Below are 12500 nucleotides of genomic sequence, written 5' to 3'. Positions count from 1 at the left end.
AAAGACAGGTTTAAAAGGTTTCACCAACCGGTCAGGCGCCCCCGTCTGCGAGTGTTGAAACGGGCGCGGGGTTGCGCTTTGCCCACACGCCCCACGTGGCAGACGAGTCAGTCTTTGAACCGCGGCCCTCCGCGCCCGCCCCGTCCGACCCCTCGAAAGGGGTGGAACTCACGTAGCGTGGGCCAAGCCCTAGGTACCTGCCGGGGGTCCCCCTGAGACTCCTTTCTGAGAGAGAGAAGCAGGGGAACCGGCTGCGCCACCCACCACCACCACGCCCCAGGACGCCGGTGGGCGGACGAACACAGGAAGGGCCATGGCCTGCCCCACGAGGAGCAGCGCTCGCAACCCCCCCCGGAAAGTCCGCTCGTCAGCGAGCAAGGGGACGGGGATGAATGACAAGGACAACAAAATAGGAAAACCCCTCGCGGTGGACGGAGGCAGCGGCCGTGCGAGCGAGAGGGAGGGCGCGGGACGGACCCGTACGACCCGCTCGACTCGCAGGCGCTTCTCCTGCCGGCAAGGTGAGGGGAAACCGGCCTTCGCCCGACGAGCGGGGACGCCGAGTTTTTTGAACGACGCGTCTCTCGCGCTGGAACCCAGAGAATACCGGGGCCTGCGGGGGGGGGGTGCTGAAGGACGACGCGGAGGAAGAGGCGGAGGACGAGGAAGGGGTGGGAGGGACTAGGCTCCTCCTTTATGCCTTCTGTCCAGCCTGACCTGCAAGCGACCACGTGTAACAGCAACCCCGAAGACCCTTTCGACCCTGGGCCCCGACGCGGGGGGACGGCGAAGTCGAGGGGGTCGGGAGAGGAGGCACGCCGGACAGCGTTACCCGTTAATGATCCTTTCGCAGGTTCACCTACGAAAACCTTGTTACGACTTTTACTTCCTCTAGATAGTCAAGTTTGATCGACTTCTCGGCGCTCCGCCAAGGCCCGCGAGGAGCCCCGGCGGGGCCGATCCGAGGACCTCACTAAACCATCCGATCGGTAGTAGCGACGGGCGGTGTGTACAAAGGGCAGGGACTTAATCAACGCGAGCTTATGACCCGCGCTTACTGGGAATTCCTCGTTCATGGGGAATAATTGCAATCCCCAGTCCCCATCACGAATGGGGTTCAGCGGATTACCCGCACCTCTCGGTGTAGGGTAGGCACACGCTGATCCAACCATTGTGGCGCGCGTGCAGCCCCGGACATCTAAGGGCATCACAGACCTGTTATTGCTCCATCTCGCGTGGCTGAACGCCACTTGTCCCTCTAAGAAGTTTGACGCCGACCGCGGAGGGCCGCGTAACTATTTAGCATGCCGGAGTCTCGTTCGTTATCGGAATTAACCAGACAAATCGCTCCACCAACTAAGAACGGCCATGCACCACCACCCACAGAATCGAGAAAGAGCTATCAATCTGTCAATCCTTTCCGTGTCCGGGCCGGGTGAGGTTTCCCGTGTTGAGTCAAATTAAGCCGCAGGCTCCACTCCTGGTGGTGCCCTTCCGTCAATTCCTTTAAGTTTCAGCTTTGCAACCATACTCCCCCCGGAACCCACAGACTCGTGGTTTCCCTCACGCTGCCCGGCGGGTCATGGGAATAACGCCGCCGGATCGCGGGTCGGCATAGTTTACGGTCGGAACTACGACGGTATCTGATCGTCTTCGAACCTCCGACTTTCGTTCTTGATTAATGAAAACATTCTTGGCAAATGCTTTCGCTTTCGTCCGTCTTGCGCCGGTCCAAGAATTTCACCTCTAGCGGCGCAATACGAATGCCCCCGGCCGTCCCTCTTAATCATGGCCCTGGTTCAGGAAACCCACAAAATAGAACCGGAGTCCTATTCCATTATTCCTAGCTCAGGTATTCAGGCGAGAAGCGGGCCCGCTTTGAACACTCTAATTTTTTCAAAGTAAACGCTCCGAGCCCCGTCCGGACACCCAGCCAAGGGCATCCGGGGGGCACCGGGAGACAGGGTCTGAGACAGGCGGTGGCACGCCTCGCGGCGGACCGCCAGCCCACTCCCGACATCCAACTACGAGCTTTTTAACTGCAGCAACTTTAATATACGCTATTGGAGCTGGAATTACCGCGGCTGCTGGCACCAGACTTGCCCTCCAATGGGTCCTCACCCATGGGTTTAGGATACGCTCATTCCGATTACAGGGCCTCGAAAGAGACCTGTATCGTTATTTTTCGTCACTACCTCCCCGTGTCGGGAATGGGTAATTTGCGCGCCTGCTGCCTTCCTTGGATGTGGTAGCCGTTTCTCAGGCTCCCTCTCCGGAATCGAACCCTGATTCCCCGTTACCCGTGGTCACCATGGTAGCCGACTATGGTACCATCGAAAGTTGATAGGGCAGACATTCGAATGAGACGTCGCCGCCGCGGAGGGCGCGCGATCGGCCCGAGGTTATCTAGAGTCACCAAAGCGGCCGGGGGGCCCGAGCCCCCCGGATGGGTTTTGGGTCTGATAAATGCACGCATCCCCCGAAGGGTCAGCGCTCGTTTGCATGTATTAGCTCTAGAATTACCACAGTTATCCGAGTAACGTGTGGAGCGATCAAAGGAACCATAACTGATTTAATGAGCCATTCGCAGTTTCACTGTACCGGCCGTGTGCACTTAGACCTGCATGGCTTAATCTTTGAGACAAGCATATGTTACTGGCAGGATCAACCAGGTAGTTTGCACCGTGGTCTGGGATGAACCACGAGTGACATCCGCCTCCCCTTCCGGGGGCTAGGAAGCAGCGGGTTGTAAGTGCGTGCGCCGTCAGGTCCAGACGCCATACAGGGCTACCCAGGACAGCTTCCGCGGCCAGTGTAAACGTGCTCGCGCACCGCCCTCTGGCCTTCGGACGCCGACCTCTCACCTTGATGCAAAGCTGTCCCATCCGGTCATGCCCGCACCGTACCCCGTCCACCTCCTCCGGAGGTGCGGACGGCCGACTCCAGGTGCTTTCGGCGTTCCCTCTCTTCACGCCGTTTTGATTTTCGTGGGCCGCTGGTGGGGGGACAAGGGAAAGACCTCGTCGAATTCCCTCCCCCCTAGCCTCGCTCAACCTACGTTTCGTGATGTAACCAAGAAGAGTGATTCGTGGGCCCAGGTAGGTTTGAAGAGGAGGCCAACAAAGCAGGGCACTCCCTTCCTCCCAAACCACAGACACCAGTATAGGACAACTGAGTAGACAGACTGGCCGTCTGAGTCTCCCCCAGAGAGTTCTGGGATGGGTTACAAATAACCCCCACCCCCCATCAGAGGCTTGACCCGCTAGAACCAGGGAGGATCTGTCAAAACCGCTCTCCACATCAGAAGTTCTGGATCAGCCGGGGCTGGTCGGCAGACGTCCACCTAAGGCCGTGGCCTAACCCCGTGTGGGGGGATAGCGCTCGCACCCGTACACGTGGACACCCGCTCGTCAAATGGCTGGCTCCTCACTTACCGTAGGGGGAATGGTTTGCCTACCCCTGGCGGGTCTGGTACTCCACTCTACCAAACAAGGAAGCAACACACCAATAGACCCCTGCAACACCGGGCAGCTTTGGGCAGTGTCACTACACTCCTCCTTGTTCTTCACGTTCCTTCCGTAGTGATTTTTTTTTTTTTTTCGTGGCCATTGCCGTGCATGGCTTCCCCATCGCTTTGCATGCTCTCCATTGCCTCGTGCTGCTTCACCATTGGTCTCACCTGGAGACCGAAGCCGCTCTCCCAGTAACCCGATGGTACCTGGCCAGAAAACCCGTGCCCGATTTCATCTAGGACAAGGGCCAAACCACAGACCGTGCCCGTCCAGGGTCAACCCCTGGTCGGACAGGCCTGGTGGGTCGATACCATGGATGTGGCAGGCCGACGAGAATCCACTGGTACATTTACAAACACGCCCACCCTGGTGGCATGGCTGTACGACCCATCGTCGAAGCACGCTGCGGCGGACTGAGCCATTGGATCCAGTTGCCTGGGCGTACACTCAGCCCAACAGACGCACTCGGGTCGGGGAGAGCAAAGCAGACTGTGTGCCTGGATGTGCCCACTTCCTTAGGGGAATCGGCATGATGGTTCACTTAACCCGAGGAGGGCTCCCCTCGCGGGATAAGCACCCCCCTCGGGGGATGGGGGGGGGGGGGGGGCATCCAGAGCACACCACTTTCCGGTAGGGGACAGGCGTTTGATCATGTGTCCGAGGGAGAGCTCCCCTTGCCGGCCGAACACCCCTCGGACTCCCCTTGGGCTTCCAGAGAACGCCACTGGATGAATTTAGTGCTTGGACCCCATTGATTCTCTTTGCTCTCCCATATACCCGACGGGACCTATTTGCAAAACCCCGTGCCAACCAGACCTCCAGGAAGGGGGCTGGCGGCTAACCATGCCCAGCAGGGTGCACCCTGGTCGGACACTTTGGGAGGGTCGAGAGCCTGGAAGTGCCACCCGGGGGAGTAATTCTGATTTCCGTTTTAATGCACTCAGGGACAGCCCGAGGACCTCTGTAGTGCACCTGAGGCGGACTGAGCCGTCGGGTCCAGGGGTCTGGAGTTCGGAACCTCCAGGGTTCACCTGGCTGTTCTCTTAGCCCGGCAGGGTGCACCCTGGTCGGACACTTTGGGAGGGTCGAGAGCCTGGATGTGCCACCCCGACGAGTAATGAGTTTTCCCTTCGTATCTCTTCCGGACCAGGTCCGATTCGCACGAAACTCGCTGGGCATGGCCAGGAGCGCCCCCTGCTGCCCACGCCACCGTCCCCGCGCTTCTACTCCCGAGGGCCGAGGAGACAGCGAAGCGTGGGTCGGGTCGCCTGCTTCCAGGGTCTCCCTGGTACTCTCCAGTCTCCCGAGTCCATCGGGTCCGACCTCGTATTTTTAGCCCAGACGGGGAATGAGAAAGGGGCCCCCGACCGCCCGAGGGCGGGCGCTCGCTTCTCAGCCTAGGAACGTCCGATTCCCACGAAACTTTTACGCCAGACGTTCCTGGCAGCGAGCGCGTTCAAAGGTGACCCGCGCTGCTTCTCTCCTCCCAAGGGCCGAAGAGATATTCGTCTTCAAACCCGACCGGCCCTGTGTTTGCCGCCCCGGCGGTTTTAAAAAATCATAGCGTAAAAACGGTGGGTGCGCTTCGCCTGCCGCTTGGACAGCGTTAAACGGCAGCCCCGGCTCTTTCCAAAGGGCCCTCAACCGACTTTCTGCTCCCAAGGAGCCCAGAGATATGAAACCGAAAAATCAAAACCCCGTGCCAACCAGACCTCCAGGAAGGGGGCTGGCGGCTAACCATGCCCGGCAGGGTGCACCCTGGTCGGACGCTTTGGGAGGGTCGAGAGCCTGGATGTGCCACCCCGACGAGTAATGAGTTTTCCCTTCGTATCTCTTCCGGACCAGGTCCGATTCGCACGAAACTCGCTGGGCATGGCCAGGAGCGCCCCCTGCTGCCCACGCCACCGTCCCCGCGCTTCTACTCCCGAGGGCCGAGGAGACAGCGAAGCGTGGGTCGGGTCGCCTGCTTCCAGGGTCTCCCTGGTACTCTCCAGTCTCCCGAGTCCATCGGGTCCGACCTCGTATTTTTAGCCCAGACGGGGAATGAGAAAGGGGCCCCCGACCGCCCGAGGGCGGGCGCTCGCTTCTCAGCCTAGGAACGTCCGATTCCCACGAAACTTTTACGCCAGACGTTCCTGGCAGCGAGCGCGTTCAAAGGTGACCCGCGCTGCTTCTCTCCTCCCAAGGGCCGAAGAGATATTCGTCTTCAAACCCGACCGGCCCTGTGTTTGCCGCCCCGGCGGTTTTAAAAAATCATAGCGTAAAAACGGTGGGTGCGCTTCGCCTGCCGCTTGGACAGCGTTAAACGGCAGCCCCGGCTCTTTCCAAAGGGCCCTCAACCGACTTTCTGCTCCCAAGGAGCCCAGAGATATGAAACCGAAAAATCAAAACCCCGTGCCAACCAGACCTCCAGGAAGGGGGCTGGCGGCTAACCATGCCCGGCAGGGTGCACCCTGGTCGGACGCTTTGGGAGGGTCGAGAGCCTGGATGTGCCACCCCGACGAGTAATGAGTTTTCCCTTCGTATCTCTTCCGGACCAGGTCCGATTCGCACGAAACTCGCTGGGCATGGCCAGGAGCGCCCCCTGCTGCCCACGCCACCGTCCCCGCGCTTCTACTCCCGAGGGCCGAGGAGACAGCGAAGCGTGGGTCGGGTCGCCTGCTTCCAGGGTCTCCCTGGTACTCTCCAGTCTCCCGAGTCCATCGGGTCCGACCTCGTATTTTTAGCCCAGACGGGGAATGAGAAAGGGGCCCCCGACCGCCCGAGGGCGGGCGCTCGCTTCTCAGCCTAGGAACGTCCGATTCCCACGAAACTTTTACGCCAGACGTTCCTGGCAGCGAGCGCGTTCAAAGGTGACCCGCGCTGCTTCTCTCCTCCCAAGGGCCGAAGAGATATTCGTCTTCAAACCCGACCGGCCCTGTGTTTGCCGCCCCGGCGGTTTTAAAAAATCATAGCGTAAAAACGGTGGGTGCGCTTCGCCTGCCGCTTGGACAGCGTTAAACGGCAGCCCCGGCTCTTTCCAAAGGGCCCTCAACCGACTTTCTGCTCCCAAGGAGCCCAGAGATATGAAACCGAAAAATCAAAACCCCGTGCCAACCAGACCTCCAGGAAGGGGGCTGGCGGCTAACCATGCCCGGCAGGGTGCACCCTGGTCGGACGCTTTGGGAGGGTCGAGAGCCTGGATGTGCCACCCCGACGAGTAATGAGTTTTCCCTTCGTATCTCTTCCGGACCAGGTCCGATTCGCACGAAACTCGCTGGGCATGGCCAGGAGCGCCCCCTGCTGCCCACGCCACCGTCCCCGCGCTTCTACTCCCGAGGGCCGAGGAGACAGCGAAGCGTGGGTCGGGTCGCCTGCTTCCAGGGTCTCCCTGGTACTCTCCAGTCTCCCGAGTCCATCGGGTCCGACCTCGTATTTTTAGCCCAGACGGGGAATGAGAAAGGGGCCCCCGACCGCCCGAGGGCGGGCGCTCGCTTCTCAGCCTAGGAACGTCCGATTCCCACGAAACTTTTACGCCAGACGTTCCTGGCAGCGAGCGCGTTCAAAGGTGACCCGCGCTGCTTCTCTCCTCCCAAGGGCCGAAGAGATATTCGTCTTCAAACCCGACCGGCCCTGTGTTTGCCGCCCCGGCGGTTTTAAAAAATCATAGCGTAAAAACGGTGGGTGCGCTTCGCCTGCCGCTTGGACAGCGTTAAACGGCAGCCCCGGCTCTTTCCAAAGGGCCCTCAACCGACTTTCTGCTCCCAAGGAGCCCAGAGATATGAAACCGAAAAATCAAAACCCCGTGCCAACCAGACCTCCAGGAAGGGGGCTGGCGGCTAACCATGCCCGGCAGGGTGCACCCTGGTCGGACGCTTTGGGAGGGTCGAGAGCCTGGATGTGCCACCCCGACGAGTAATGAGTTTTCCCTTCGTATCTCTTCCGGACCAGGTCCGATTCGCACGAAACTCGCTGGGCATGGCCAGGAGCGCCCCCTGCTGCCCACGCCACCGTCCCCGCGCTTCTACTCCCGAGGGCCGAGGAGACAGCGAAGCGTGGGTCGGGTCGCCTGCTTCCAGGGTCTCCCTGGTACTCTCCAGTCTCCCGAGTCCATCGGGTCCGACCTCGTATTTTTAGCCCAGACGGGGAATGAGAAAGGGGCCCCCGACCGCCCGAGGGCGGCGCTCGCTTCTCAGCCTAGGAACGTCCGATTCCCACGAAACTTTTACGCCAGACGTTCCTGGCAGCGAGCGCGTTCAAAGGTGACCCGCGCTGCTTCTCTCCTCCCAAGGGCCGAAGAGATATTCGTCTTCAAACCCGACCGGCCCTGTGTTTGCCGCCCCGGCGGTTTTAAAAAATCATAGCGTAAAAACGGTGGGTGCGCTTCGCCTGCCGCTTGGACAGCGTTAAACGGCAGCCCCGGCTCTTTCCAAAGGGCCCTCAACCGACTTTCTGCTCCCAAGGAGCCCAGAGATATGAAACCGATAAATCAAAACCCCGTGCCAACCAGACCTCCAGGAAGGGGGCTGGCGGCTAACCATGCCCGGCAGGGTGCACCCTGGTCGGACGCTTTGGGAGGGTCGAGAGCCTGGATGTGCCACCCCGACGAGTAATGAGTTTTCCCTTCGTATCTCTTCCGGACCAGGTCCGATTCGCACGAAACTCGCTGGGCATGGCCAGGAGCGCCCCCTGCTGCCCAGGCCTGGCTCTGGGCCTGGGCACACTTCATTCACTTTGTACCTTTAAATCATACTACTACTACTACTACTACCACCAGAATTCCAGGGCCAAGAGGTCACACAGTCATACACAGCAAAGTAGCTCTGGGCCTGGGCACACTTCAAGAAGTTTGTCCCTTTATATAAGCCTAGAAATAGACTTCCAGGCCCAAGAGTTCAAACACATTCATGCCCAGCAAAGTAGCTCTGGGCCTGGGCACACTTCAATCACTTTGTGCCTTTAAATCATACTACTACTACCAGACTTCCAGGCCCAAGAGGTCAAACACAGTCATGCCCAGCAAAGTAGCTCTGGGCCTGGGCACACTTCATTCACTTTGTGCCTTTAAATCATACTACTACTACCACCAGAATTCCAGGGCCAAGAGGTCACACAGTCATACACAGCAAAGTAGCTCTGGGCCTGGGCACACTTCAAGAAGTTTGACCCTTTATATAAGCCTAGAAATAGACTTCCAGAGCCAAGAGGTCAAACACAGTCATGCACAGCAAAGTAGCTCTGGGCCTGGGCACACTTCAAGCACTTTGTGCCTTTAAATCATACTACTACTACTACTACTACTACTACTACTACTACTACCAGACTTCCAGGCCCAAGAGTTCAAACACATTCATGCCCAGCAAAGTAGCTCTGGGCCTGGGCACACTTCATTCACTTTGTGCCTTTAAATCATACTACTACTACCACCAGACTTCCAGGGCCAAGAGGTCAACCACAGTCATGCACAGCAAAGTAGCTCTGGGCCTGGGCACACTTCAAGATGTTTGACCCTTTATATAAGCCTAGAAATAGACTTCCAGGCCCAAGAGTTCAAACACATTCATGCCCAGCAAAGTAGCTCTGGGCCTGGGCACACTTCAATCACTTTGTGCCTTTAAATCATACTACTACTACCACCAGACTTCCAGGCCCAAGAGGTCAAACACAGTCATGCCCAGCAAAGTAGCTCTGGGCCTGGGCACACTTCAATCACTTTGTGCCTTTAAATCATACTACTACTACCACCAGACTTCCAGGCCCTGGAGGTCACACCTTCATGCCTAGCAAGGTTGCTTTACACCTGCGCACACTTCAGACCGTTTCACTCTTTTAATCCTTCAAAGTACCACATTTCCAGACCCAAGAGGTCACAGAATCATGCCCAGCAAAGTAGCTCTGGGCCTGGGCACACTTCAATCACTTTGTGCCTTTAAATCATACTACTACTACCAGACTTCCAGGCCCCAGAGGTCAAACACAGTCATGCCCAGCAAAGTAGCTCTGGGCCTGGGCACACTTCAAGAAGTTTGACTCTTTATATAAGCCTAGAAATAGACTTCCAGAGCCAAGAGGTCAAACACAGTCATGCACAGCAAAGTAGCTCTGGGCCTGGGCACACTTCATTCACTTTGTACCTTTAAATCATACTACTACTACCAGACTTCCAGGCCCAAGAGTTCAAACACATTCATGCCCAGCAAAGTAGCTCTGGGCCTGGGCACACTTCAATCACTTTGTGTCTTTAAATCATACTACTACTACCAGACTTCCAGGCCCCAGAGGTCAAACACAGTCATGCCCAGCAAAGTAGCTCTGGGCCTGGGCACACTTCAAGAAGTTTGACCCTTTATATAAGCCTAGAAATAGACTTTCAGGCCCAAGAGGTCAAACACAGTCATGCCCAGCAAAGTAGCTGTGGGCCTGGGCACACTTCATTCACTTTGTACCTTTAAATCATACTACTACTACTACTACTACTACTACTACTACTACTACTACTACCAGACTTCCAGGCCCAAGAGGTCAAACACAGTCATGCCCAGCAAAGTAGCTCTGGGCCTGGGCACACTTCAAGAAGTTTGACCCTTTATATAAGCCTAGAAATAGACTTCCAGGCCCAAGAGTTCAAACACATTCATGCCCAGCAAAGTAGCTCTGGGCCTGGGCACACTTCAATCACTTTGTGCCTTTAAATCATACTACTACTACCAGACTTCCAGGCCCCAGAGGTCAAACACAGTCATGCCCAGCAAAGTAGCTCTGGGCCTGGGCACACTTCAAGAAGTTTGACCCTTTATATAAGCCTAGAAATAGACTTCCAGAGCCAAGAGGTCAAACACAGTCATGCCCAGCAAAGTAGCTCTGGGCCTGGGCACACTTCAATCACTTTGTGCCTTTAAATCATACTACTACTACCACCAGACTTCCAGGCCCAAGAGGTCAAACACAGTCATGCCCAGCAAAGTAGCTCTGGGCCTGGGCACACTTCAATCACTTTGTGCCTTTAAATCATACTACTACTACCACCAGACTTCCAGGCCCTGGAGGTCACACCTTCATGCCTAGCAAGGTTGCTTTACACCTGCGCACACTTCAGACCGTTTCACTCTTTTAATCCTTCAAAGTACCACATTTCCAGACCCAAGAGGTCACAGAATCATGCCCAGCAAAGTAGCTCTGGGCCTGGGCACACTTCAATCACTTTGTGCCTTTAAATCATACTACTACTACCAGACTTCCAGGCCCCAGAGGTCAAACACAGTCATGCCCAGCAAAGTAGCTCTGGGCCTGGGCACACTTCAAGAAGTTTGACCCTTTATATAAGCCTAGAAATAGACTTCCAGAGCCAAGAGGTCAAACACAGTCATGCACAGCAAAGTAGCTCTGGGCCTGGGCACACTTCATTCACTTTGTACCTTTAAATCATACTACTACTACCAGACTTCCAGGCCCAAGAGTTCAAACACATTCATGCCCAGCAAAGTAGCTCTGGGCCTGGGCACACTTCAATCACTTTGTGTCTTTAAATCATACTACTACTACCAGACTTCCAGGCCCCAGAGGTCAAACACAGTCATGCCCAGCAAAGTAGCTCTGGGCCTGGGCACACTTCAAGAAGTTTGACCCTTTATATAAGCCTAGAAATAGACTTTCAGGCCCAAGAGGTCAAACACAGTCATGCCCAGCAAAGTAGCTGTGGGCCTGGGCACACTTCATTCACTTTGTTACCTTTAAAATCATACTACTACTACTACTACTACTACTACTACTACTACTACTACTACTACCAGACTTCCAGGCCAAGAGGTCAAACACAGTCATGCCCAGCAAAGTAGCTCTGGGCCTGGGCACACTTCAAGAAGTTTGACCCTTTATATAAGCCTAGAAATAGACTTCCAGGCCCAAGAGTTCAAACACATTCATGCCCAGCAAAGTAGCTCTGGGCCTGGGCACACTTCAATCACTTTGTGCCTTTAAATCATACTACTACTAACCAGACTTCAGGCCCCAGAGGTCAAACACAGTCATGCCCAGCAAAGTAGCTCTGGGCCTGGGCACACTTCAAGAAGTTTGACCCTTTATATAAGCCTAGGAAATAGACTTCCAGAGCCAAGAGGTCAAACACAGTCATGCCCAGCAAAGTAGCTCTGGGCCTGGGCACACTTCAATCACTTTGTGCCTTTAATCATACTACTACTACCACCAGACTTCCAGGCCCAAGAGGTCAAACACAGTCATGCCCAGCAAAGTAGCTCTGGGCCTGGGCACACTTCAATCACTTTGTGCCTTTAAATCATACTACTACTACCACCAGACTTCCAGGCCCTGGAGGTACACACCTTCATGCCTAGCAAGGTTGCTTTACACCTGCGCACACTTCAGACCGTTTCACTCTTTTAATCCTTCAAAGTACCACATTTCCAGACCCAAGAGGTCACAGAATCATGCCCAGCAAAGTAGCTCTGGGCCTGGGCACACTTCAATCACTTTGTGCCTTTAAATCATACTACTACTACCAGACTTCCAGGCCCCAGAGGTCAAACACAGTCATGCCCAGCAAAGTAGCTCTGGGCCTGGGCACACTTCAAGAAGTTTGACCCTTTATATAAGCCTAGAAATAGACTTCCAGAGCCAAGAGGTCAAACACAGTCATGCACAGCAAAGTAGCTCTGGGCCTGGGCACACTTCATTCACTTTGTACCTTTAAAATCATACTACAACCAGACTTCCAGGCCCAAGAGTTCAAACACATTCCATGCCCAGCAAAGTAGCTCTGGGCCTGGGCACACTTCAATCACTTTGTGTCTTTAAATCATACTACTACTACCAGACTTCCAGGCCCCAGAGGTCAAACACAGTCATGCCCAGCAAAGTAGCTCTGGGCCTGGGCACACTTCAAGAAGTTTGACCCTTTATATAAGCCTAGAAATAGACTTTCAGGCCCAAGAGGTCAAACACAGTCATGCCCAGCAAAGTAGCTGTGGGCCTGGGCACACTTCATTCACTTTG

At 55.9% G+C, this 12500-nt stretch overlaps 1 non-coding gene across 1 annotated transcript; it reads right to left on the bottom strand.

Annotated features, from left to right (window-relative positions):
• Nucleotides 1-836: 836 nt before the first annotated feature.
• Nucleotides 837-2675, bottom strand: LOC145656672 (18S ribosomal RNA). Its single transcript, XR_014122271.1, has one exon. It is a non-coding gene; the product is annotated as an 18S ribosomal RNA (ribosomal RNA).
• Nucleotides 2676-12500: the final 9825 nt, after the last annotated feature.

Source organism: Electrophorus electricus, unplaced genomic scaffold (genome assembly GCF_041902795.1).
Source record: "Electrophorus electricus isolate QZ-2024a unplaced genomic scaffold, ASM4190279v1 Scaffold86, whole genome shotgun sequence".
Taxonomy (NCBI): domain Eukaryota; kingdom Metazoa; phylum Chordata; class Actinopteri; order Gymnotiformes; family Gymnotidae; genus Electrophorus; species Electrophorus electricus.
This window is presented reverse-complemented; position numbering and strand designations above follow the sequence as displayed.